This window comes from Oncorhynchus gorbuscha, linkage group LG23, assembly GCF_021184085.1.
Source record: "Oncorhynchus gorbuscha isolate QuinsamMale2020 ecotype Even-year linkage group LG23, OgorEven_v1.0, whole genome shotgun sequence".
NCBI lineage: Eukaryota > Metazoa > Chordata > Actinopteri > Salmoniformes > Salmonidae > Oncorhynchus > Oncorhynchus gorbuscha.
The window spans coordinates 5,859,576-5,864,236 of NC_060195.1; the positions used below are offsets into that span (position 1 = coordinate 5,859,576).

The window sequence follows — 4,661 nt, forward strand, 5'->3', positions numbered from 1 at the left end:
TCTGTCTGTGTCGAACTCTCTCATATCTCTCTCTCTCGCTCTCTCTTTCTCTCTCTCTCTCTCTGAGTAGGACTTCCCCCCCTTCCCCTCTCACTCTCTGAGTAGGACTTTATCCCTGAGCAGGGCTCTGTTCTCATCTCTCTCTCTCTCCCTCTCTCCTCCTGCTCCCTCAATTGAATAAGACAGAGGGGAACGAGAGAAGGGGAAGCGAGAGGAGGGGGGAGTGGTCGTACTTGGAGCACAGTAGGCTCTTTGTCTGGCCTCCTGTTCATAGGGTTTCCTTCATGCTTGCATTCTGAACACATTATACCATCATATATTTTCATATTCAATACAGGGATGTATGGGGGGGACCTAGGAGGGAGCCCCCTCTCCTCTCTCCACCCCCCTTTTTCAACCCCGTTTTTCCCTCCATAACACCAGGGACAAGAATCTGCCGAAAAAAAGGATGAAATATATACGCAAGGATATTTAACTATAAAGTGGTACCAAATGACCGAGCCTTAATTAATAGCCAGTTGTTTACATGGTTCCCTGAGTGTTGTGAGTTACAGAACAGAGAGGTCACCTGTCGAGAACAGGGGAATATTTCCTCTAGAGATTTAGATCAGTAGACAGACATAGACCACGGGACAGAAGGACAAAAGGTTCTTAAACTGTCCCCTTCTTGGGTCCAGGTAGATTTTCTGGGGGGGTGGGGGTGTGAGGGGGGGTTAAAGTGGAACTATTTTGGGTTCCATGTAGGACCCTCAGTGAAAAGGATTCTACATGGAACCGGAAATGGTTCTCGTCCAACTTAAGGTGTCATTAAATTAAATGCACCTCCCTCCCCAACGTAAATATATATATATATTCACATATCTGTTCCCATTCATTGAATGGCCGTTGCACAGTTTTGATGCTGGAATTATGTTATAGCTGGAAATGAGGAACATGTGCATGTCACGTATATGTAGGGAATCAGGAAACAGCTGCAGAAGGAAAGTTTAATAACAACGATGAAAGGCAAATGAATAACACAGTAGATGCGTAATGAACATAAAAACAAACCAATAGTCCCTGATGACTGAGGCTACTGAGGGTTAAATAAAGGGAGGGTAGTCAAGGTGAAGTCCAGGAGTAGATGCGTTCTGGAGGGCAGACAGCAGGAACGACTTCCCTCTCCAGAGCCTGGCGGACGTCCACATCTATGTACCAAAACACGGGGTCAACGATATGGGAGGACGGATTGATGGGCTAGAGGGCACTTACAGGACTCTCAACCGGCGTGAAACCACAGGGTACGGAAAAAGCAGGTCCTCCGGCATCCCGGTCCCCAGGCAGTCATTTTCATCTTCGACCAGGAGACGGTGGGGTTGTGGCCGAGGATTACTTTGTGTGTGAAGTGTTGATGAGGAAGGGAAGGCTTTCCTGGTGCATGGCGTCCCACTGTGAGGGTTAGGGGCGCTGTGATGTGTGTGATTGTGCCAGATCCAAATGGCTGTTTATCCAGGGCTTGGACAGGAAAAAGTTAGAGGAGAACGGGTAAGAGGTTATGTTCAGGGAGGAGGCAAGGGCCTGGTCGATGGAATTCCCCGCGGCACTGGAGTCTACTAGAGCTTTAGAGACAACACTTGAAGGACAGACAGCCAGTGAAATGGGAACCAGAAAGGGTTTGGGGGAAAACGATGAAAATGGAAAACTCACACCTACCCTAGGAGACGGAAGGTCAAGGGGTCACCCCTCTGCTCTAGTGTAGCCCAGGTTGGGACGCACCGGACACCACTGAAGCTGGCGCCCCTTCTGGTCACAATACGGACAGAGCCCCAGCTGTCTCCGGTGATGCCGCTCTGCCGCGGAGATGTGTGTGACCCTTACCTTCATGGGTTCAGGCTCTGCCTCAGGACAGCCGAAGGAGGGAAGCGAGTGGTGAGGTCGGCACCGGCGCTCCCAAATAAGTTTATCCCGGCGATCCCAGAGAAGTCACTCACCTCCCTCTCCGCCCTCTGGAGGATGGTCGAAGATCCTCTGAACAGAGCCATGAACCTCTCACAGGAACCCATCTCCTCCTCTCCTCTCTCCCAGACGGCCGTAGCCCACACCAACACCCACCCGGTCAGCAGGGAAAATATCGTGGACCTCTCGGTGGTCAGGCATCGCTGACCTGGGCGGACGGCTGTGTAGGCTTGGGGACTGGCTCAGTGTGACAACGAGTTGTAGGAGGCATAGGGGTATTGAGAACCTAGCTGGTGGATTCGAGGCGGTGGAGAACGAGGAGGACCTCCTCCAGGGCGGTACCCAGTTGCACCAGCTAGTCATGGAGTTGGTGGTGTCGAGGCGGTGGAGAACGAGGAGGACCTCCTCCAGGGCCGTACCCAGTTGCACCAGCTGGCCGTGGTGTTGGTGGAGTAGATGATCCTGTTTCTTGACCGTCTGGAAGATGGTTTTATCCTTTGCTGCTTCCATAAGGCGAGGCAGTATTCTGTCACGTCATACGCAGGGAGTCAGGAAGCAGGTGCTGAAGAAGAGCTTAATAATAACAAAGATTCAAGGCAAATGAACAAAACAGGAGATGGGTTCTGAACATGAAAGCAAACCAAAACTGTCGGATGACTGAGGGCTACTGAGAGTTGAATAAAGGGAAGGTAATCAAAGTGATAATGAAGTTCAGGTGTGTGTAGTAAAGCCTACAGAGATTCTAGATTCCAATACCCACTGGACACAAGCTGGTTGTGTGTAGTAAAGGAGAACAGGTGTAGGTAATGATGATTGCCAGGACCTGTGGTTAGTAGACGGGTGTTTCTTTCTATAAGCCTACAGCACCACAATTCAATGAATTATTACTTACATTATTATCTGCTCCAAAGTAGACCCACAACTCATCCAAATGGAATGAAACGTTCAACATTATTTTTCGCCATTATTCAAATGACATTTTCACTGCAGTTTACAACCTAGAGTAGAATTGTACTCAATTGTACTAACTTGAAAATGATAACGTAAGTAATAATTCATTGAATTTTGATGCTGTAGGCTATTCTAGGTAGGATCATATTTTTGTCCATAAACAAGATCAATAGGGGAGCTTTCTGAGCTGCTTGTCTTCACTGTTCTTTAATGCGCAATGACGCACCTGGCCTCTCTGCTGCACCTGGCCTCTCTGCTGCACCTGGCCTCTCCGCTACACCAGGCCTCTACGCTACACCATGCCTTTACGCTACACCAGGCCTCTACGCTACACCAGGCCTCTCTGCTGCACCTGGCCTCTACCCTACACCAGGCCTCTCCGCTGCACCAGGCCTCTACGCTACACCAGGCCTCTCTGCTGCACCAGGCCTCTCCGCTACACCAGGCCTCTCTGCTGCAACAGGCCTCTCCGCTGCACCAGGCCTCTACGCTGCACCAGGCCTCTACGCTACACCATGCCTTTACGCTACACCAGGCCTCTACGCTACACCAGGCCTCTCTGCTGCACCAGGCCTCTCTGCTGCACCAGGCCTCTCCGCTGCACCAGGCCTCTACGCTACACCAGGCCTCTCTGCTGCACCAGGCCTCTACGCTACACCAGGCCTCTCTGCTGCACCTGGCCTCTCCGCTGCACCAGGCCTCTACGCTACACCAGGCCTCTCCGCTACACCTGGCCTCTCCGCTGCACCAGGCCTCTCCGCTGCACCAGGCCTCTCCGCTGCACCTGGCCTCTCCGCTACACCTGGCCTCTCTGCTCTTAGCCCCACCCATCTATTTAAGGGTTCACAACCTCTTAAGCCTTAGCCCCGCCCATCTCTTTAAGGGTTCACACCCTCTCCGCTCTTAGCCCCACCCATCTCTTTAAGGGTTCACAACCTCTTAAGCCTTAGCCCCACCCATCTCTTTAAGGGTTGACACCCTCTTAAGCCTTAGCCCCACCCATCTCTTTAAGGGTTGACACCCTCTTAAGCCTTAGCCCCACCCATCTCTTTAAGGGTTTATCCGACCATTCTGTACTAACTTGCCAGCTACTTCCAGATTGTCCGTTTGTAAATTCAGAGCGTGTCGCGTTCAGAGCGCACACTGGACAGCCTGCCCAATAAGTAGGGTTGTTCCGAAAGCTCTGACCTCACAACGACAGTCAAGCACCCAAGCTAACTGGCTAACATTGGCTAGCTACTTCCAGACACATAATGAGAGAACACCCCACTCTGACCATTTTACTCCCCCTAGCAGAGCTGGATAGGCAGTTTCATGTTATCCAGAGCGTTGGTGAATGTAACTGTCCTGCTGGCAACAATTGAATTACGCGTTGTTGTCGATGTATACTGACACTGGACATATTCAACGGGTGTTGAGTGTCAAAAAATTAATCAGTTATTCTGTGCTCTGACACACTAAGACGACAGTCTTTTGTAAAGAAATGTAGCTAGATAGCTAGCTAGGTAAACAATGAATCCCAACGCATTACATAACGTTAGTTAGCGAGCCAGCCAGCTAACATTAGATAGCTAGCTAACAAAAAACAATAACTTGAAATGAAAATACTTTGTCAAAATTAGAGTGGAGTCTTTTGTTAAGACATGTAGCTAGCTCAACAATGGACCATAATCACAACTCATGATGTTACTACCCTGCATGAATCTGTAGGTAGCTAACCAACCAGGTTCTATGGCTATAACTAGTCAAGCATATGTGTCTGAGATACGAAGAAT

The 4,661-nt window shown here is 50.1% G+C and overlaps 1 protein-coding gene across 1 annotated transcript in view; it reads right to left on the minus strand.

The window, feature by feature from the left end:
• Positions 1 to 82, minus strand: part of LOC124011647 (synaptopodin-like) — a 63,786-nt gene extending 63,704 nt beyond the window's left edge. Inside the window, exon 1 of the mRNA XM_046325107.1 lies at positions 1 to 82. This exon is cut by the window's left edge and continues 85 nt beyond it. The gene's annotated coding sequence lies outside the window, so the exon portion shown is untranslated.
• Positions 83 to 4,661: the final 4,579 nt, after the last annotated feature.